The sequence below is a fragment of the Heloderma suspectum genome, chromosome 2 (genome assembly GCF_057233095.1).
Source record: "Heloderma suspectum isolate Gila_16-S chromosome 2, 16-S_ref, whole genome shotgun sequence".
Classification (NCBI taxonomy): domain Eukaryota; kingdom Metazoa; phylum Chordata; class Lepidosauria; order Squamata; family Helodermatidae; genus Heloderma; species Heloderma suspectum.
In genome coordinates this window covers 70,654,096-70,677,165 of record NC_139459.1, presented here as the reverse complement: position 1 = coordinate 70,677,165, position 23,070 = coordinate 70,654,096, and the positions used below count along the sequence as shown (strand labels likewise).

General features: G+C 39.3%; 1 protein-coding gene across 4 annotated transcripts in view; it reads left to right on the top strand.

The window, feature by feature from the left end:
- FBXL17 (F-box and leucine rich repeat protein 17) overlaps positions 1-23,070 on the top strand; it is a 253,495-nt gene that overhangs the window by 174,665 nt on the left and 55,760 nt on the right. Inside the window, exon 8 of one of the 4 annotated variants that reach the window (XM_084833840.1) lies at positions 1-23,070. This exon is cut by the window's left edge and continues 7,223 nt beyond it. The exons of the other annotated variants lie outside the window; for them this stretch is intronic. The gene's annotated coding sequence lies outside the window, so the exon portion shown is untranslated. 4 annotated transcript variants of the gene reach the window in all.

Here is a 23,070-nt window from a genome sequence, read left to right as displayed (position 1 = left end):
CAAAATAGTTTATTTCACTAGTTGTCTAAAGAGCTAATGGTAAAAAAGCAGCTCCGCATGTTCACTAGATCTGCAAATAAAGTACTGTTTGAATAGAGATGCAGATCTTTGGTGCACGTTCAAAAGCATTGAACCCAAAAATGTTGTAAAGAAACCATGAAAGCAATTTTTCAAGCCTTCCAATGGGGGAGAAAGCCACTGGGCAACAGTGATAGTTTTTCTACACTCCTCTGACCCAGAGTAAGTCTCTGAGAAATATTTTTTTTAAACACAATAGGGAAAATGACAATGCATTCAAGGTATCTCTGCATTAGACTATTCCAGTTAGGTGAGCTGACCTGCCCAGTATCTGATCTAGAAAGAAGAATGGATTCAACTTATAGTATGATCCAAGCAGAACAGTCAGAACAAACTATTGTAAAACAGTTTTGCTGAATATATTAGTTAACGAGAAGGGACTGTCAGAATAGAGGCTGCAAAATGGGGAAAGAGTTGCAGAGAGAAATTACATAGATGGTAAAGCTGTTGGAGGGCAATGAGGGATGGACTCTATATTCTTCAAAGAAAATAGCTTCCTGAAGTTTTGATTTAAAATCATAGCTGGGTTTATTTGTAGGCTTCTCAGAAAATACTCCTGAGACAACAGAACAGTTCCTGATTTAAAATAAAACATAACCATTGACAGTGGGGCAAAAACAGTTTAATAGATGGAAAGAAATGACTGACCAAAAGACTGCATAGGTGCAAGGAAAGCAGTCCAAATTTTAACTTCAGCTCCTTTTCCTGAAGTGAATCCTCCATTTCAGTGAAGAACAGAAGCGTTAATATGATGGATTTGATTATGATTGCATCAAATAAGTAATCTGGAGTTGTCAATATAGCAGAACAGAAAAGCAGTGCCTTTGGCAACCACATTAATTTATGTTCTTTTCACTAGCTCTGTGACTAGTGGAACTACCTTAAAGACAACAGTTGAAGCTGACTGGGAAATGGTGACCAGTATCAGAAGCTATTGGGATCTGTAGGCAGCTGCCCCATGTGGTGAACCACTGAACTACAGGTGGCAGCTCCTCAGAGAAGTATCCTCATGCCTTGGCCATTCAGGCTGGCCATTGGGTCCTCCTGGAAAGGATTATAAAAGGGTGTCTTGCTCGAGTAGCAAGATCTTCCAGAGCTCTGGCACATTCCTTTATCCTTTGGTTTTGCTGTTTGGCTCACTCCTCAATCTTGCCCTCCTGGTTTATCCTTCAGTCCTGTCTTGCTGTTTGGTCTGACTTCTGACCTGCTCATTGATCTTGCCTTCTGGTTTGTCCTTGAATTCTGATGTGCTTTCAGTCCTGACCTCTGTCTTCTTTCTTGATCCTACCTCCTGATTTGCCCTTTAGTTCTGACTTTTCTTTAGTCCTGACTACTGGCTTTGTCTGTAGCCTCTAATTTCCAGCTTCTTGCTTACCATAGATTGATGCCCATGTCCAAATTCTAACAGTTTGCTAGTAGCCAAAAATCCAGATCAAATGCCCTTACATGTTGCTTCCTGGCCCTAAAACAAAAGCAGTCAAGGAAAGTCAGTACAGTTTACCTTCAAAAATAATATTGACTGTGCTCCCATTATTGTTTCTTCCTTTCTTGCTGTAGCCTCTGAACCATTCAGTACTTTGCAGGCTGACTATTTCTTCTTTCTCTTCTGGAAAACAATCCTTGCAAATGCTTTGACAATTTTAAATAAAACTCCATCTACTTCTTCCTTGCACAGTAGAAGAGGCCTAGAAACTGAGCAAAGATTGAAGGAATTTTAGAAACTGGAGTGGAGTTTGAACCTGTTTTTTAGAATAGCATGCTTGTTGTTTGTTGTTTATTCGGTCAGTCGCTTCCGACTCTTTGTGACTTCATGGACCAGCCCACGCCAGAGCTTCCTGTCGGCCGTTGCCACCCCCAGCTCCCCAAGGTCGAGTCTGTCACCTCCAGAATATCATCCATCCACCTTGCCCTTGGTCGGCCCCTCTTTCTTTTGCCTTCCACTTTCCTTAGCATCAGCATCTTCTCCAGGGTATCCTGTCTTCTCATGATGTGGCCAAAGTACTTCAGTTTTGCCTTTCATATCCTTCCCTCAAGTGAGCAGTCTGGCTTGATTTCCTGGAGTATGGACTGGTTTGATCTTCTTGCAGTCCAAGGCACTCTCAGAATTTTCCTCCAGCACCGCAGTTCAAAAGCATCTATCTTCCTTCGCTCAGCCTTCTTTATGGTCCAGCTCTCACAGCGATAGGTTACTATGGGGAATACCACTGCTTGAACTATGCGGACCTTTGTTGTCAGTGTGCACCTTGCTATTAAATCCATAATAATTGTTCTTATACCTTTCTCAATTTTAAACTATTTTCTTTCAGTTGCAATAGATAAAACTTCCGCTTACAATGGCTGATGATAGTGGCATGTTTTATGTGCACCACATTTTTATGCATCATTCCTGTATTGGCATCCCCTTCCAAGTTGCTGGTTCCCATCTTAGCACAGTGGCTTTTTCTGAAGCATGTGGATAACCTTACTTGCTTTTCTTATATTTAGAGCAGTGGGAAGCTGCAGACTTTGATTGTGCATGCAATATCTCCCACATTGTCTTTCTTGCTTCATATTATATGAATCCTGAGTTGCACAGTTAATTTTCACATCCCATATGGGGTTTCCTTCAAATCTGAAACTGATTTTGTTTCCTCTGTAGTAGGTCCAGGTGTGATTTATCCATACAGTTTAGTAGCCAGTTATTTAGTCTCAACTTCAGACTAGGTCAGTTTCTTCGCTGGTACAGAGTCTCTGGCATAGCTAGGGCTTCAGTGGGGTTCAGACAAAGACGTTAGGTAGGCTTCATAAAGGGTAGCATTTATTAACAGGTTATCCCATAAAGATGTGGATATAACAGAGATTAATAGTTCTTTACATGGGTGGTGCACTACAACAGGAGCCTTTCTACACAAAGCTTTTGTTGTGCACTTGCGATTACTTACTCATAGTAGTTTGAGGGTCCTTTACACGACATCGTCATCCTCCAGGGTCTCTCCTGTGCTTTGCAACCATTACCACAGGTTTTTTCCTTAATGGGGAAAGTCTGGTTTTATTTTCTCAATGACCATAGAAATCCTGTGTAATTGTGCAATTCTGCTATACCACAGCACCACCTAGTTGTTGTATAATGGAATATATAGAAAGGAAGAGAAAGAAAAACCATGTAAAGGAGCTGATCTTAATCCTGTAAGAATCCGGAAGGAGAAACTTTGGTAAAGTGACAGGTTAAAAGCTTCATGTAGAAAAGCCCTTGCTGCCAGTACTAGTTGATGTTATCACTCCCTCACAGCATAGATGTTTGCTTGCAGGAACTCCAAAACAATAGATTAACAGAGCAATCCTATGAACCTGGGAGAGTGGCATCCTATCCCTCCCCCTTCCTTGCCCCCACTGCTTTCTGAGATCGCAAAAGTGACCTCAGATAGGTTTGAAAGGGGGCATGCTAGTGGGCAGAAATTAGAGGGGAGGGAAGGGGGCAGGAAAGGCCAAGATACAAAGAAGCCTCTGTCCTCTCCAGCCCCTTCCTGCCCCCATCAATGCACTTCCTTTAGACGGGCTCCCAGGCCCGTCTAGAGTAAAAACGAAACAGCAGGAGCACGGAGAGGTGAAAATCGCCTTTGGCGTTCCTTCTGTCCTGCCATCTGTAACCCAGCAGGGCATTGGATCCATGGAAGCTTCCGTGTTTGGAGGATTTTGTCTAATGAGTGTGGAACCCATAGGATTGCACCCGAAGTGTTAAGTTAGAAACTGTAGGTTGTGTGTGCGTGGAATTTGCACTGTAGATATATAACCTATGCTCTTGCTATAATCTATTTTCTATTCAAATTATACTTCTTATCTTTATTTCCCTCTTTCACTATAAATTGAATTCTAAAAGTACTGTGTGGCTTAAGGGATTTTGAGATGAACTAGCTAATGGTGGTTGCTTTGACTTAGGATGTGCTGAGTAAGCACATCCTAAGTATTTCTGATGGTCACCAAAAGGTCCCTAGGCTCAAAATATGCTAATATTTTAATCAGGGGAAACTGAGGCAGGAAAACCTTGCTTATTGCATTGAGTGGTTATGTGGAGTTGCTTATACTAATTTCAGGGGGGAAAGGGCTGCATCAACCTGAATGCTGGAAAGAAAGCCCACAGTTTGTAGATGGTATGCCTACCTATCACTTATTTGAAATCAAATGGTAATTCACTTTATTTAGTTGATTCCTCTTGAACTTGGACTCCAAAGCAATAGTCACTTATAAATGTCTTTAGGGCATATTTTATTTGAACTTTTAAAAGTATTTATTAGAGTAAAATACATAAGCCACTTGAAATAGAGGCTACTCATGAGCAGAGGTGTTATTCAATTAGAAAAATGGAGATCTTGCTGCATTTCTAATCAGTTTATGATATAATGAGATGAGAGACCAATTTTACAAGATACAGCAACAGTAGTTTCTAGCATATAATCAAGAAATGACAGGCCTTCAGCAGAAAAGTCAGAGTATTCTCAGAGGTAATTGTGGAATTGCTTCACTGTCTGTACTACTTGTACTGAACATCCTCTTAAGACATTTGGCACAATGCCATATAATCAACCTGATGCCAGGAGTACAACAGGTAATTATCCTTATGCATAGACTGCTATGAAACTGCATCTCAGCCTTTCAAGAGCTGTGCTAGGTATCACAAGAATGAGGCAGTTATTACTAATTTGGTCAGAGTTTCTCTGAGATCTTTGTTCTGTTACATAACGATTGTTAGACCTTTTGAACATGGATTATTAAATGGGAAAAGGTCTATATAGACTTAGTTTCAAGCCATTTTGTCATACTGAGTTTTAGATGGGATTATAACTGAGGTTTTTTTATGGATTTTCTTTTCCACCTGGGTCAGAGATGGTAGGGCTCTGCCAGAAACTGGGTGGAAGAAAGACAATGCAATCTGAGCTGTATTGATGGCAGGAATGATCAATTGACAGGGTGATTAAAATCAATCCTTTAAAAAAAAAGTAAAAATCAGATTTTTAAAAATTAGGGAGTAATCCTGTATCCCCTAGACAGCGTCTGGAAAACATACGATATTTAAGATTCCTGGACCTGAGGCCGGAGACAGCGTTCTGACCTCGGAGCCAGGAAACCGAGCTCACCATCACCTCCCCTGCCACCTCGGAGCCAGCGTGGAGAGAACTATGCCAGCTGCTTCTATGAGCTCGCAAACGGGAGCTTGTAGAGGGGTGAAAGGGGGTATCGGTGGGCAGGAAGGGGAGGAAACTGGGGATGCAGAGATCCAAGCTATCCGCAGCCATCTCCAGCCTCCTTCCCTCCCCCTCTCCAAAGTCTCTGCTAGACAGACAAAAACGCTTCCCGCTCTGCATTGGATACACATAAGCCTCGGAATTCAGAGGCTTATGAGTACCCAGTGTGGATCCAATAGGATTTTGCCCTTAAATGGGTTTTTTGGTGTGTGTTTTGAAATCATAGATACAATACTAAATTTCTCTCTCACTAAAAAACCCCCAAACAGTTATAATTAAATCTTACCACAAACATGCGAAACCTACACTAACCATCTCATAAAAATGAAGTTGTCAATCAATCAAACATGGCCATTCATTTTAGTTTTTCATTTCATGAAAATGGCACTGTCCAGCCTAACTACCAGCTCTTGCTTCTTCAATGTTCTGGGCTTTCATTTTCTTTGACTAAAGTCACATTTGCACAAAAACACAGACTAGATAGGATGGTGGTTGTTCTGTGCTTATGTGGTGGTGGAGTTGAGCCAGAGGAGTTAGTTAAGACAAAGATAATATATCAGGATGAATAAAAATATGATTTAAAATCAAAGAATCAGATTTTTAAAAACGTGAATTAGTTTTTTTCTGCCCAGTAACTATCAAACCTTCCTTTGACCTATCAATCATGGCCACTTAATTTTGTTTCTTGTTTTTTTGTGATGGCGAGATTGGGCCTGATAGAATGAAGCAGAAAGGAACAATACTAGAAAGAAAAGGAGAAGACAAAACTGTCAAGAGTGCATCTTCCTGTATTCTTATTTCCTATACTAAGGCTGCAATCCCATACCCAGTTACTGGGAGTAAACCCCATTGAACTCAGTGGAACGTATTTCTGAGTAGACATGTTTTGTGCTGTTAACCTCAAACTGTAATGGTCATAAGAAAGACCTATGGGAATATTTTAAAAAATATAAAAGGTAAAAAAAAAGGAAAGACAAAGAGATGCAAAGTGTTTTTCTAAGAATGAAACAGTGTAAATAATGTTCTGTTTAGTTGCAAATTAGCATGGCTTCGTGTTCAGATTTTCACCATTGTTCAGGAAATATATGAAAACGTTTTAATAGGAAATTTTATTTAAATGAACCATTTTTCTTTTTGATTTAAATCATTGATTTAAATCACCTTGATTTAAATGAATCCACTCTGTCCATTGACAAGCTTGGATCACTGCAGTTGGTGGATCTAGTGTGACAAGTTGTGAGCACAACAACAACACATTTGCTTGCTAAAAGGAAAGATGTGGTTGTCCTTGGTTTGTTAAGCAGCTGTTTTCTCATGGTGCAACATGAAACCTGATCAGTATCCATTTTGATTCTAATTTGGTCTGATAGTTTAAAAGCAATCAAGTTGCATTCATTAGAATGAATTAAATTCACCACAGAACACGTAGGGTACATGTAATGCTCCTGATCTTTTAAGCCATGGGTTAAGTGATCAGGAGCACCCTGCAGGAACATATACTTCCCCCTTTCTCTAGCACAAATTCTCCCTCTGGGTTTATCATGGTTAAAATTTATGCCAACGCCAACATTAGCCATTGTTAATGCTAACTACGGTGTACTGTTAATCAGGATCTGAAACCCGGGATTGAGCATTAAACATTGTGAGGGTTGGCGCTGATGTAAGCCTTAAGCATTATTAAGTCTGGTGGGGAAAAGAGGGAATTCACAATGGACAAGTGAGGGGCTGGAGAAAACATACAAAACATACAACATACATATTTCTGATCCATTTGGCATGGTTCAGGAATTGAGAGTGCATGAGTATATAAATTTGCATTTTTAAAATGGTAAAATTCCACCTTTTGATCATACTTCATTCATCCTGGTGTGTGAGGTAAAGCATGGGTGAAATGTATTTGGAGTGGCATATTATTCAATAAGTGGTCATTCCTATGAATTGGGGGGCCTTCCATGGCATGGACTATTTTACATCTGAGTTAGATATACAATGAATTTAATGGAAAAGCTGATGGAATCTTAACTATGAAGATGCTACAGGGCATCACTATTATTCATAGCCTGTTACAAGCACTACCTGTAGGCTGTTTGCTGAAAATCTATTGCATATGACAGGAAGACAAATTGTGGCCTATTTTTTAGCATGACATTATAATTGGTACATGTCCTCATTAAGAGCAGTTTATAGAAATGTTGTCTGCAAGATCCATCAGTTAGCCAAGTAGTACTGCATTCAGTACATATCTACTTTATCCTTTACTAGTGGAATATCCTATTGCTGTTACTATAAAAAACAATACAAATTACTATTAAATTTCCAATGGAAACATGCATGCCTTTCTATTTCACAAGTTAAAGGTGACAAAATAGTGTTTCTAATCTGGGTTATAATGAATAAACTACAGGAAAAAGCCTCCTCGCACCATGCCTCTATGTAGAATGCTATTCATTTTAAGAACTTCGTCCATTTATTTAATTTTGATTTTAAACGCCAGGAATAAATCATGATGAATCTGTAGAAGAAGAAATGAAACACATTTAGGGTTTTCCGGTTTTTCTGATGATGCATGCATTAATATATAGCAGGGGTAGGCAACCTTTTGGTGCAGTGGGCACATTTGGCAATTTGATAAACTGTCTTGGGCACCACCACAAAATGGCTGTCCTGGTAGGCATGGCAAAGGACAAGTCATGTGCCCAAAAGACTGAGTACAACAAGGCAGAGGTGTGGTCTGAGCCCCAGCACACATACAAAAAACTCCTTTAAAGCCAAGGTTTGCAGCACCAGCAGAAACCTATTTCATAGCAATCCCAGCTGCCAGTAAGAAAATGTGTTAATAAAAAAAGGCAGGGGAATGGGTAGGACACCTTGGTGGGCACCAAGAAAGGTGTCTGGGGGCACATTGGTGCCCAGGGTCACTACGTTGCCTACCCCGATCTATAGAACCATAGACATCCTGAGTCATGAAAACCTAAGCAGGAATGACTTCCTGTCTTTTTCCCTACAAGATTCTTCAATCTGCATAAAGGGAACACTTCAGTAATTTTCTTAAATATTCTTTTATACCAATCTTCCCCAGATGTTTTGGACTATAACCCCTAGCATTCCTGATCATTGGTTCTGCTGGCTGGGGCTGATGGGAGTTGAGGTCCAAGACATCTGAGGGTCACCACATTGGGGAAGGCTGGTTACACAATTAAAAAGAAATAAAGCATTACTTGTAGATCTTACCTGTTGCAAGAAGAAAATCAACTAATAATTCACATGATCACATTCTTGATTGTAAGCAATCCCTTCATGATCAAATCCAACTGAATGTGATAGGCATAGATCGATCTTGCAAATGGATCCAGTTGCAATTAATCTCACAATTGGCCCTCCCCTGCAACCTAATTAATTGCAGACATTCAAACTGAACCCAAATGACTATGTGTAAAATGATATTTAAAAAAAGAAGTTTGTTTTAGATGTGAACTTTAACTTTTATAGTAAAAAACCAGTAAACCTTATATATTTATAAGGAACTACTGTGGTTCTTTTTATTGTTGTGACTTTTCATAGTTGCAATTTCATCCTCGCTTTCATAACTTTATCTTTTGAGCGCATTGAGTAATAACTGTAGGTGTCAAGCTGAGATCATCAAACCATGAGGATCTTAACAATTCTGTCTGGCCACTGTGCCTTAAGAAAGTGATTTGCTTCTTGAATGTGAAGTAAGGGGTCCAAACATTTGCTTACACAAGTTGCAAAGCTATCTGATTTGCTATCTCAAGAGCATTTGAATGCAGATTCTAGAATAAATTGATTTATCATTCACACATATAAATGTATATTTTACATTGCCTCTACATTGTACGCAGCATGTGCTGTGCACATTCCTGTCTAATGTTTATAGCATCAGCTGTGTTTGATGCATGAGTCAGTTCTCACAAGTTCTTTTTGTTTCCCTTGCTCTGTTATTCAGCAGCAATGTTTCCAAAGAGCAAATATTAACTATTTTAATTGTGACACTGTAAAGGAGCCATTCCCTAACCTCATCTGGTGAAAACAGTAAGAATATCGACAATTTGTTTCAATTCTAAGAGTAGATGGATTGTGTATGAAGGGATAATTCAGTCTGAAAACATATGATTGGGAGCCATTATTTGGAAATGTTTCCTACAGTTGTATCAGAAGTGGGAAATACATCTTCAAAGACAATTCACACGTTTTACTCTTTGCCCATCACTGATATAATTTATTAATCTGCATATTGACAAAAATATTGTGTGCATGTGATGAATCTCGCTGAATGCATTTTCAAACAATTAAGTGTTCCACAGAAGTTGTAGTTGTTACCTGAGATTGTAAGAATTCCTACATCATCTAGAACATTGGTGGTTCTTAGCTTAGTTCTCTAAGTCACAAGCCAGAACCCAAAGAAAAGTTCCCATGGTCTTAATTTCCTATTACTAGTTCCCAATATCAGAGGAGGCATGTTTCCAAACAGGAAGGGTTCATTTTCTTTTGTGATATGTTATATTACCCGAATCTGCCCTTAATGAAAGTGGGGAGGGTAGATTTGAATTATAAGATAAAATAGGATTGTTTCTTAGGATGAGATTTCATTTTTGCCATTTAAGACAGAATAAAGAAGTTCATCCAGGTAGTAAGAAGAACTCTATTTCTCCATGAAGTGGTCCCAGCAGCTGGAAGAGAATATATGCCAGTGAAATTGAGGTAAAATATTTTCCCAAGGCTGCTTGTGTCACAGGGATTGCGCTGCGCTGGCTTTTCTTGGTCAGCTTATAACTTTAGAATTTGCCCTTGGAAAGCAACTGTGCTGGGTCCATGTTGCTGAACTCTATTCCCCAATTAGGTTCAGCACCTTGGATAGCTCCTTTAGAGTTCTGGATGGTTCTGACTGAAACACAGAATGGATTCACATCCCCACTGAAATCAGAGCCACCAGCCTTCACTGGGTTTAACCTTCATCAAGTACAGTAGTGGATAGATGCAAGGTTAGATAGGTATAGGAAGGTAGAGAGCAGACATTCCATTTTCATTTTAAAAATATCTACAAATATATGAATGATATTAAACACAACATGCAAAAACTAAGAATAGTTATTAATATAGAGAAGTAGCAATCTGGAATAGATAGGTATTACCAAAGACAAATCTTTCCTGTAAAATGCCTCCAGACTCTCTTCTCTCACCCCAGTGCAATGGAAACTAATGCTGTAGTGGAAAGTATCATGGTATCCATTAATAAATGCATTGCTTGAGGTTTTTGCTCAACAATCATTTCCTGCAGAGATGTCAAAACAATCCCAAGGACAGACCGGTGAAGTGTGTTCTCACAAAGCCAACACAGGGCATGTGAGCTCTTTTTTTAATCGGATGTGTAACCAAGCCAGTACAGACTTAGTTTCTACAAGTACTGGGTTGGGTCCAGACGTAGTCATGCATAAAGTAGACCCATTGAAATCAATGGGACAATTCATTACTAACTTAAATCCCATTGACTTCAGTGGGTGCATTCTAAACATGACTAAGTCTGGATCCAACCCAATGTTCTGACACTTGCATTATCCAGTAAGCTGAATAGTACATATGTTAATGCAATAGAATTCTTGGAATTACATTAGAGAGAAATTTGGGAATCTAATTTATTGAAGTATGGCACATATATTTCTTACCAAACCATGATGTTCATATTTCACCAGCATTGATGCACCAGGACTTAAGGCCTAAGAGATGTGCTGGATTAATTCCAATTCAAACAGGGTAAATATTGTTTTAAAGGATACTCCCAAAACCTAATTATTTTAAAGCCTTGTCAAATATATAAGTGCTTAAAAGGTAATGAATTGGATATTTGAGTGAGTCATTCCATCAATTTGTATAAAGACTGATAGTAAGTAAAATTATGTTTTAATGGCCTTTTATTCTCTGCACTGAAGTTGATGGCAAAACTCCCATTGACGTCAGTTGTTGCAGGATTAGGCCCTAATTGGTTTGCCTTTGGGAGAAATCAACATATCCAGCTCTGGCAAAACTAGCATTTGGCCAACCATTCAGAGACTAGTAAATGCACTTATTTCTGAATATGCCTTAGCTAATGTCCCAAAGAATATCCTTGTAAGTTGAGGGGGATCATATTTGTTTGTAATACTTTATCCTACCTTATTCCCTTAGCCCCAAGGTAGCACATAAAGCAAGATTAAAACAAAAAATGATATCAATAACATTCTTACAACTGCCTTGCATTCTGCATGATTCTTTTTCAGCCTTAAACCTGACTAGCATTAGCTCAGATTTTGTTTTCAAGTTTGTGTTTTCACACATACATGCTGTTGAATTCAAAAGTAAGAATCTGATCTATGTTCTGTGCTTAGATCAAATTAGTTGCTGTATTGTGAAAACATCCCAAATTTCTGTAGATAGGAACTGTCAATCAAGGCTGGCCGCTTTCTTTATCTAAGCACTGCTTAACAGGTGTAAAGGTCTGTCAGCTAAATATTTGTCCAACTAAAACATAAAATGTTCCATAAATGTGGAATATGCTTGAGCTTTGCCAAAACTCAAGAGGAAAATAATCTTAGGGGAACAGATGCTAAAAATGCCATTTCAAATGCCCTTTGTTTATGCATGGTATACTTAGGAGGGCACTCTCAATTTGTTTTAAAAGCCATGATGACACAGAGGGGAGAAACTGATTATTTGCATATGTAGGGCTTAGGCTGTTTAGATGTATATCTCTCACCTAGCACCTTAAACCAGGTTTGAGATCATAGGCATCCAGCACAGGGCATCAATAATAGCTCCCTTTGCACCCATCATAGTATACTGGGTGTATCAACAAAGGCATGGTTTATACAATGGCAAGTATTTATAATGCACTGATGCAAGACTGATATGATTCTGATAACTATAAATCAGCAGGTATTCCTTTGCCATTGCGTTGAAGGAAGCTGGGATTGCATACTTCTTTCATGTACACCTACTTTTATTTGGATATGTCTTACATATTGTCCTATGTGCTATGTCATACTATTTTTTTTAAAAAATAGAAAGATAAATCCTTTTAAAAATATAACCTCTAGCCATTAAATCAAGATGATGAAACCACTACAGGGGGAAAAACCCTAGGTCTTACCTCTACTACTAATTTCAGGCAAGCCAGTAAAGGCTAGCCAAAACAGTCTTGTAGTGCTCTGTGTTGGATTTTGGCAAGTCCCCAAGAGGAGGGCAGCCAAAAAGAATGCATCTCAACATTAGAACAATCCTAAATGTATACAATACTAGTGAAAAATATCTACCCGAGTCCATAAACCCAGTGAAACTGCTTCATCTGACTTTAGTATCTTCATTTATACTGTGCATTTAACAATTAACACAGTAGTTCAGGGTGTATATAATAAGCAAGTACAATATAGACAAAATGGAACACTGATCTAAGGTCATTGTGTCAAATGCAGCAAAACACTCTGTTTGTGGCGGGTCAGGCTTGGGCACACAATTAGCACTAATTATGGAGAGAGAGAGAAATCAAAACAGCAGCTTTAAAGAAGAACATTTTTCACTGCAAGATCAAAGCCATATCTCCACAGAATAGCAAAGCCTCTTCCATTTAATTGCACTGAAGTGCTAATTGGATAGTGATGTGCTTTCATGTGTTCCCCTTATTAGCCAGTCATCCCTGACCAAATCCATATAAAAAGAGATTATGTGTTTTTAAAGCTTTTTGCCAGCTTAGTGTTCATTGGTTTACCTGAGCAAAAGCAGTGGTTCCTTCTTTTTATGTAAAATGAGATCTTCAGAGGTCACAATTAGTTGTGTGGAGGAAGGACTATTGGGAAAACATTTCAACTGTGTAGTAAATAAGTTACAAAGTGATATACTTGGTGAGAGAAAATAGGTGCTACAGCTAGGTTTTGGTGTAAATATATAATTATGGATTGCATAGGATCAGTAAAATAATATTTCTTTTAGGATTAGCAATTCAGTATGTGAGCTTTTGAGGTACACAGAACTCTTCAGGCTGGATGTTCAAGAATTTTTTTTGAAGGAAAAAAATAGTTCATTCTCTCTCAAGACATGGAGTTAAGACCTTGTCTGCATGTTGTTTCAACCCTAGGCTGTAATCCTATGCATGCTTACTTGAAAGTAAGTCCAATCTAAATCAGTGGGATTTAGTTCTAAGGAAGCATGCATAGAATCTGACTGTTTATATGGTAAGGGAGGAAGATCTTGCAGTTTTATTCAAGTGAAAACTGTGTGCCCTGTATTAACATCTTGGATTATGCCTATTCTACCAGCTATGGCATATATGTCACCCCATGTTGTTGCCTTGGGCGTCTCAGCCAAGCTACTGAACTGGTATATATAAACCCTTCAGAGAGTTGAGAGGACAGAGACTCGGAACTGGCAAGGTCATGACTCGGTATTCCAGTCAGATCTCTCCCCACAAGATACTTCAGAGTCCTACTGCTCTATTATTTCAGTATATGGTGGCATCTACTAATTTGTTGGGATATTTTAAGCTAGGTTTTGTCCCAGCAGTAAACTGAGGCAGCCCCAAGCCCATTTAAATTGGCTTACCCAATGACTTTTCTCAAACATCCTGGGTACATCACAAGCACTTTTGACTGTTCAACATGCTTTGCATGCAGTATCTTTTTGGTTATGCTTACAACAACCCTGTAAAATAGATTAGTATTGGGACTGAGGCTAAGAGAATGCAGCTTCCCTAAGGGCACATCATGAGTTCGTGGTAGAAGTGAGATTTGAACCAGGCATTTCCTGATTCATAGCTTAGTCTCTCTTGCCTGTGAAAAGAACATGGGACCTGTTTAAGACAATAGTTTATAACAGCGGTCTCCAACTTGGTGAGGAAGGTTCAGAGGATGGCAACAAGGGAGAGGGCCTTCTCGGTGGTGGTCCCCCAATGGTGAAATGTTCTCTCCAATGAGGTCTGCCTGGTGCCAATATTGTCATCTTTTTGGCACCAGGTTAAGACTTTCCTCTGCTCCCAGGCTTTTGACAGCATATATTAAAGCTTTTTAACATGTCCTGGAATTTTTATTGTTGATTGTTTAATATTGTTTTTATATTTTTGTATGTTAATGGTTTTATATTATATTATCATATTGTATTTTTAGGGCTTAATCTTTGTAAACTGCCCAGAGTGTTTTGGCTATTGGGTGGCATAGAAATGTAATAAATGAAATGAAGGTGCTCCCATCAGTGCTTTCCTGGCACCTGTACAAGGAACTGAAGGACCCATACCTGCCTCAGCATGTACAAGGCTTTTCTGTGCATGTTCTGGTCATTCTGCATTTCTGAGTCAATGTGGCCTCTCTGTGCCATGCCTGCTTGCCTCTGATTGGGAGCACAAAACAAGCCTTGTTTTGTCTTTGATTGGGCACTATAGTTCCTCTTGTGGGGTAGGGAAACCTTTCCAGCCCAGGGCTGCATACCAGCAGTGAGTGGGGCTAAGGGCACAGGCGGTGGAGCCAAGTAGGCAGGGCCAAAGCAAAGTGAGTGGGACCAGATTTAATTCATACTAGTTTGAACATTTTCCCATCAAGCCTACAAAGCATTGCTCAACTCTAGGCTTCTTTTATTCAGAAGTAAGCCCCAGTGCAGTTGCTTTCAGGCATACAAAGCACAGCTCAGTGGCTACTCAAGACCAAGCTCCAGTGCAACAGCTTTCAGGCATACAAAGCACGGCTCAATTCTAGGCAAGTCTACTCAGGAGTAAGCTCCAGTGCAACAGATGTCAGGCATACAAAGTACAACTCATTTGTATTATTGTGTACTCAGAAATAAGCCATAGAAACGGACTTTTAAAACACAAGCGTCAGGTTTCCACACCTTCTCTTTACAAGACCGGTTTAAATACCTTTCTCTTTCATTTAAAAGGTATTCAAAGGGCAGAATATTTAAAGTTTAAATGCCTTTAAATCTGCTCTTATCTCTAATCTTCAGCACACAGCAGGGTAATCCCAACAATTGACTCAGATCAGTGATCAGAGATAAGAGCAGGGATTCCCTGCGCAGAGCTTGAGAGAGAAGGGGCAGGGCCTGCGGCATTAGCTTGCAGACTGGATGAAGAATACCACAGGCTGGAGATTCCTCATCTCTGGTATAGTGTCTCACATAGCATTTGTTTAGCGCAGGGTCAAGGGTATATACGTATGAGCCATGATTGTATAGCATCCTATTAATTACCATTACTTGCAGGGTTTGTTTTTTTTTACAAAGGGTTAGTTGCTAATCCTAATCCTTTCAAGATTTCCTGTGCAACATTATTTAAAAGCTCAGCAACTCACAGGATTCCTCTGATTTTCCAAGGCTGACATTATTCTAAATACTGGGATGTAGTAGTATCAAGCTACTTTGGTTACCTCATCTAGATAGAAGACTTAGATGGTCAGAATGGGCTTTCCTAAAATGAAACCCTATACAAACGCTTGATAAAATTTGACAAGCAATGAAGAATGCGGTTGGAATTTTCCAAGAATAAAGACGTGCATCCATTGGTGCAAGTGGACCAAGAACCAGAAGGTACAGAATAAATAGAAATCACTGATCACTATTTAGAATTCCAATGTAAATTTATGTGAATTGCAGGAAAATGTAATCCACTTTCATCACCTGGTATCAGCGACACTTTTTGCTATATGTATGAATACCAAGAGAGTTCACTGCAGCTATATTTTAAAATTTTTCTCACTATCTACATTGCTGAAACCTACTGTTAGTAATTGTGAACACTAGCAAAATGCATGTTATTATGGCAAGTGTATGTGTGTGGAGAGAGAAGACCTGTATATTACAGAGACACTTGACATATGCAGAATTGACTTTGTTCCACCCCATGAAGTCCCTCTTAGTAGAAGACAAACCACACTCAATGTCAGGAGTAGAGGGTGGGTTTTGACCCCCCATGTACAGCACCCTATTTTTCCCAATTGTCTTATATGGTAGAATGGAAAAGTAATGCTGTAATCAGGGATACAGTTAAGTTGGAGGCCAAACTTGCCTCTAATCCCTGGTGACCCCAGTGCTTCACCTGACAGATGAGCATTGAGTTTTGCCCTTTCTCAACTGTGTCTGAGATAGCATGTTTATATTCTTCTACATTTATATTCTATGGAGCCACTGAGAATTAAGCAAGCCTTGGTAGGACATTAACAAGTGACAAAACCCTGGGGACAGCATTTCTATAGCATCCGCAAAAATGGTACTGTCGACTTGCAATTTGTCCATCAGCTTTGGAATGGTATTTACTGGCAAATCATAGCCACAAGGCCTTTGGTTTAATATGTGACAGTACAATCCTATACATATTTATTCATATATTGTAAGTAAGTAAGTAAGTAAGTAAGTAAATAAATAAATAAATACTAACTCGCATGTCCACCTGTGGTTTGTTAAATTCCACTTTGTTGGGGTTTGTCTTTTTAAAAAATGTTTTAACTCTTTTAACCTGCTGTTTTATTCTTTTACCATGTTGTTCACTGCTCCGAAATCTTCTGATGTGGAGCAGTATATAAATATTGTAAATAAATAAGTCTAACTGTGTCCAGGGGGGCATATATCCAGTAAGTATGCATAGGATTGCATCCATAATCCTCAACTGAAATGACGCCATAATACACAACTGCATGGTTTGTCCGACTTTTTTTTGTTTATGAAATGTGAAGTTTCGTTGCAAATCTCTGACTTGTACATAAATAATACAATGCATTATGAATTGGGAGACTGTTGCCACATTTCCAGTGTGGCTGTTGCTGGTGACTAAGTCATCCTTCTTTGTTTTAGACAAGTAACATATAATAATTAATTACAGTCTAGAATTTGCATTGTTGCTCAAGGAAAGTCTTGCACGTTAATTGATCATGGTTTCTAAAAGAGAAAGGGAAATCAGCATTTTATTTTATTGCATAGGCACAAGATGTTTATCTATTTATTTAGAAAACATATAACCTGCTCTTCAGGCTATTGCCTCTCAGTGACTAACAAAAAAATAACAACACAGTAGTACAAAAATCAAGCTTTTAAAAATAGAGCAGTAAAGAAGGCAACATGATTAGGAAATCAGGATAGTGCTGTCAAGGTCAACTTGACCATTAGGTTTCCAGTGTTTAAAAAACATTTTTTAAAGGACATTTAAGAGGCATTCACTTATCCAGAGAAAGAGCATTTCAGAGGGGTCTACCAAAGACTGCATTTGCACTGAGAGACATAGCCCAATTAACCACACATTCAAGGGGGTCGCAGCTCACAGCCCAATAGCTAGTCCAGATTCCCAGCTTTCACATTAAAAAAGAGCAAGTCTCTAGCCCATGTAGAACATGAGATATAAGACAAAATGCTCAGGCACAGTCCAGTCATTTTGTGAGAAATGAGCCTGCTACCACTTTCACTCTGTTTAGCCAGTAAGTGAAGTCACAGCTCTGATCAACACTTGGCCGTAGAGATAAATTTAGAATGACCACTTGTCTGAAGAATGGTCTTCTTGGTTCATTTTGAACCCTCCCTCTCTTTTTTCTTGTCTACCCTCATGGAATAGTGATTACCACCCATAGAAAATAAATGGGAAATCCAGGATTTTAGTGTAGCTGTGATTGGGCAGTAGCATATCCAGCTCCTAACAATGGGTAGCAAGAATGACAGGAATTCATGTTCTTTCTAGCTCAGGTCTTATTTCATGCACACACACACAAATGTGCATGTGTGAATGTTTTTACTGCATTTGTAATCATAACCAAAAAAGTCCATTGTTGTTCTATTCATATTGGTGGTAGAGAGAGTAGTGTATGACACCACTGCAGTGTTATCTAGTCTGCTACTGGGTTGGTTTTGTGTGTGTGTGTGTTTTTGCTTTTCTTTTTAGGGAAATGCAGTCTGGGGTGGCTGTGACGTTGAGGGCTAGAAGAACGTTTGCATAAACTGTAATAATATTGCAGTCGTCTCCATATAACTCAGAGTAGTAAGCCCTACTGAGCTAAATGGGATTTAGTGCCAGGTAAGAGGATACCGAATAAACAACAACAGCAAGAGGATACAGAATATATCCTCTTACCTGGGAGTAAGTCTCATTTAGCTCAAGATCTTGCATCTCTGAATAAACATGTAGTGACTGGATTCTTTTTACTGCCTGTTTGTTCCCCTGAGCTCAGCTCAGCTGCTGCACCTTAAACAATCCACCTTAAGAATATTCTCTGGCTATCTTACTGCCTCCTCCCATTACTGACACCCAGTTTAAGACTGTCATTGGCCATGAAACTTTGCCTTCCCTTCTCAGGAAGCTGTGTGTGAGTGCATGGCAATTTGAAATGGTAGTCTTTCTGAGTTTTTTGCTGACAGATATTCTTCTCCCTAGTCAGCTACCTGTCTGTGTACACACACACCCTACCCATTACACCAGCTTCCCAGTGAGTAAGGGCGTTCAGTATTTCAGACCAGGTTTCTTTACCCTTGAGTTCTTTCTGTGTCTTACAGTAACCTGAAGGAAGGAAATATTTAGTCTGCAATTCTATCCACACTTACCTGAGAATAAGTGTTATTGAACACTATGGGACTTTTTTCTAAGTAGACATGCATAGGATTGTGTTGTAAGGTTGCAGTCCTATACATAACTTACCTAGGAGTAAACCCCATTGAACACAGTGGTACTTGATTCTAAGTAGACATTTGTACAGTTGCACTGTTAATAAACTCCATAGGGTAAACTGTGCTAGTTCATTGCATCATAATCAATAACAAAATAATTTTGTGGCACCTTAAAGTAGGAGTCCCCAACACAGTGCCCACAGGTGCCATGGGACCCAGGGGCATTCCAGTGGTGCCTACAAAGGGGTCTTCAACATGCTGCCCATGGGCACCCAGAAAAATATTTATTTCCCCGGTTTTTTAATAAACATACATGAATTTGTATGAAATTTGTACAACTTTCTAGCAATTATACATAGGCTTCAACAAAAGCAGACCAGATATAAGTATCTATTTGAAAGTGGCGCCTATATGCCACCCATTCAAATATGAAAAGTGTTGTAAGGTCCTCAATCCATTGCATTGTAGGAGGTGTTGTAATATGTTGTAATATCCAATGTTGTAATATTCTTTTAACTGTCAACAGGGTATAGAGAATCCATTTACGCTGACCGTTTGTTAATTTCCATGAAGCAAAAGAACTTGTACGTCAGTAAATATTAAAGACTCTTCCAGTACAAAATTTGTCTGTGTAATAAACTCCCCCCGCCCCCCAGAAGCAACTAATGGACATTACCAAAACATACGTTTAAAAGAAGCATTAGCTGTGTTGCATTGCCAGCAATTAGCTGAATTAGACAATCCCTTATTAAAGAGACATTGTGTTGTCCAGTAGACATGAAACAAAAGTTTTTGGTGAATAAGATTCAGCCTAAGATCCGTAGAGGCAACAGGTAGACACCAAAGTGGCAATCCACTGATTAGCCATTTTGTGATGGTGCCCACAGCAGTTTCTCAAATTCCCAGATCTGCCCACAGGTCCAAAAAGGTTGGGGACCCCTGCCTTAAAGAATAACAAATTTATTCTGGCATAATTTTTTGTGGACTACAGCTCACTTCATCAGATGCATGGAATGTTATAGGATTTTCATGTTTATATACAGTACATATGGTGAGAGGTGGGGAAGAATTGCAAACAGTGAGGTCAGAAGGATACTTGCCTTCGTTTCCTTCATTAAATACTTCTTACATTTGATTTCCTTCTGAAATCATTTTTTCAGAATTTCACTTTTCAAAACCTCACTTTTACAGTTCTCCCCCACCCCTCACCATATGAACTATATATAAACCTGAAAATCTCCATAATACTCTGCGCATCTGATGAAGTGTGCTACAGTCCATGAAAACATATGCCAAAATGAATGTGTTAAGTCTTCAACATGCCAAAAAACTTTTTGTTTTTGCTGTGAATAAAGTTTCTTTGAGTTGATGTTCATGCAGGAGATGGGGGCATACAAGTGAGGCATATCAGAAGCAAGAGGATGTTTTTCGAATGTTGAATGTTTAAAATGAGTTATTAGAGTTGATGTCAGTCTTCAGGTTCCCTCCTCAGGATCTCTATAAAATAAACTTCCAAGTGGGAAACTCAGTGCATCTTGTCTCTGGGGTTGTTTTGTTGTTGTTTATTCGGTCAGTCGCTTCCAACTCTTCATGACTTCATGGACCAGCCCACCCCAGAGCTTCCTGTCAGCCGTCGCCACCCCCAGCTCCCCCAAGGTCAAGTTCGTCACCTCCAGAATATCATCCATCCGTCTCAGGTGTACATACGTGTAAATGAGTGCACACAATAATGCGATGCACAGGTGGCCATTTTACATGCTAGGGAGGCTTATTATGAACATAGTGTTTTTCTAGTATAGAGTTATTGACTTTATTATGTTTCTGTTCTGTCTTTCCTTCAGGAGCTAAAGATCTCCCCATTTTTTTCCTCACAACAATCTTGTGAGGTAGGTTAGACCGAGAAGTAGTGACTGGCCCAGATCATTCAGTGAGAAATAGGAGACATTTACTTGTGTTCCCCAGGCAGCAAAATGTCCTGGTCCAGCCCTGGCTGTGCATGTGTGTCCTGTTTGGCTGTTGTACCTAAATGAGTCAGTCTGTGTCTTCCTTGAGTGTGCGCATGTGTGTGTGTGAGAGTGTGTGTTATGTGTGTGTGTGTGTGAGAGAGAGAGAGAGAGCTTTGATGTGTGTTTATGTTTTCTGTGTCTATGTAATGTGTGCTGTAGAAGGGGAAGCTTGTGTTTGTATTTAAGTTCTCTCCCATAGAATAGATATCAGTCTTTTGCTTCCAGGAAAGCATGGAAGATTATTTCCACTAAAGTATGTTGTGAAAAATGTTTTTTCCATTATTATTGTGCATTGCTGACTGTGTGTGTACGTTTGTGTGTGTGTGCGTGCAAATGTTGGGTGTGTGTTCAGTATTGGGGGAAAAGTAGGGGGCCCACTAAAGATAGCTAGCCCCGAGCCCATCATGGCCTTGATTCAGCCCCATTGTGAGAGGCAAGCTTTCTTTTTCTTTGTATCTTAATCCTTCATTAAGGAACCTAGATTTTTCCAACATCTATGTAAACATCTTTATAATACTGGTTATAACATTAGTCACCATCACTACTGAATGCATAAAAGGCTGTAGTAAATATGCTTTCTTAGTTGCACCAGCCGTCATATATTTGAAAAGCTTAAAGGTGACCATCATATTTGTACTCTAGGTGATAGGAGACAATGGTGCTCCATTCCCACTTTTCTTTTTTCCTATGTACAGCAGTAATCTACAGGATTTTTATTACTTCAATGTAGTTAGTATTGGTTCCTGAAATCGTATTTCCTAATATACCCACCCTTGGGGCAGGCGCACTCTCCATAGAGTCTTGCTTAGAGAAGAAAGATTTAAAAAGCAAGAATATGAAAATAATCTCAGGAGAGTATAATTCAAGTTTAGCTTTGCTAACAAACAAAAGAAAATGCAAGACCTAGCTGTAATTCCAAGGTGAAAGACAACACTGCCATTATGAGGAGAATTTTTATTTTAAAATTATAAATTACAGTTTTCTTACAAGCCAGGACATTTTTCACAAAGGAGAGCTGTTGGTGACACTTACTAAAGTGCTGCAACTTTTTGCTAATTTTAAAAAGCCTGCTTCAGATCGATTGTGACCTTATCAATAGGATAGTCTCATTCATCTCTTAAGCAGCCCGTTGTCACATTGTACAATAATAGCGCTAAGCTACAGGCTCTTCTGTTACGCTTTGTAATGCTTTTTACATAAGATGACACGCTACTGGACAAAAAAAAAAATCACTATAACCATAAAATTCAAAATGCGGTTTCTTATTCTTAGTCTAACAGTACATAGTTTTCTGTGACAATCCCAATTTACAGATCCCTTTCCTAGAGTAAAAGACTCTACAAGAGAATGCATGCTCCACAAATATATATATTAATATAATTTCAGGAATGAATATGAATTATACTGAAGTAATAAAAATTCTGTAGATGACAGATGCACAAAGCAAAAGATAAAATGGGAAAGGGGCATCATTGTCTCCTATATGCTGTTTCTTCTTCTTCTTCTTCTTTTAGTATGACACATGCATGTCATAGCTAAAGTTGAAGACCTGGGAATAGGCATCACATAGGAACTGTATACTGAAATTTTATATAAAACCTTCTGCAATTGTGATATATACCATATATATATAACCACCACCTGCTGAGGCTCAAGCAAAGAAACTACCCAAAATACTGATTGGGTAGTTCCTTTCCTCCTCATAGCAACAGTGCTAAATGCAAATTACATGTTTTTACTATGGGCCAGTTCTCTGTGCTTCTCCATGCCCAGTCAGTAGGAATGTGTGAACCCACCCCCGACCGGATTCTCCAGACGGCCCACCCAGCCCCTCTCCCTGCTCACCAGCCCCTGGACTGCGCTCGAGCCCCTCCTGTGCTTGGTGAGCAGCCCGCACTTACCCCGGCAGCCTTGTCAAGCTCTGTGTTCACCATTTTTTGAAAAATAAAATGTTGATCGCAAAAATGCACATATTTGCATATGCATGAAAATGAGTATTTTGCAAATGCACATATTCGCATATGCATGAAAATGCGCATTTTTGCATATGCAAATATGCACATTTTTGCAATTGCCATTTTATTTTTCAAAAAATGGCCACCACAGAGCTTGACAAGGCCACCAGGGTGAGTGCTGGCAGGGGGCAAGCGGGGGCAGGG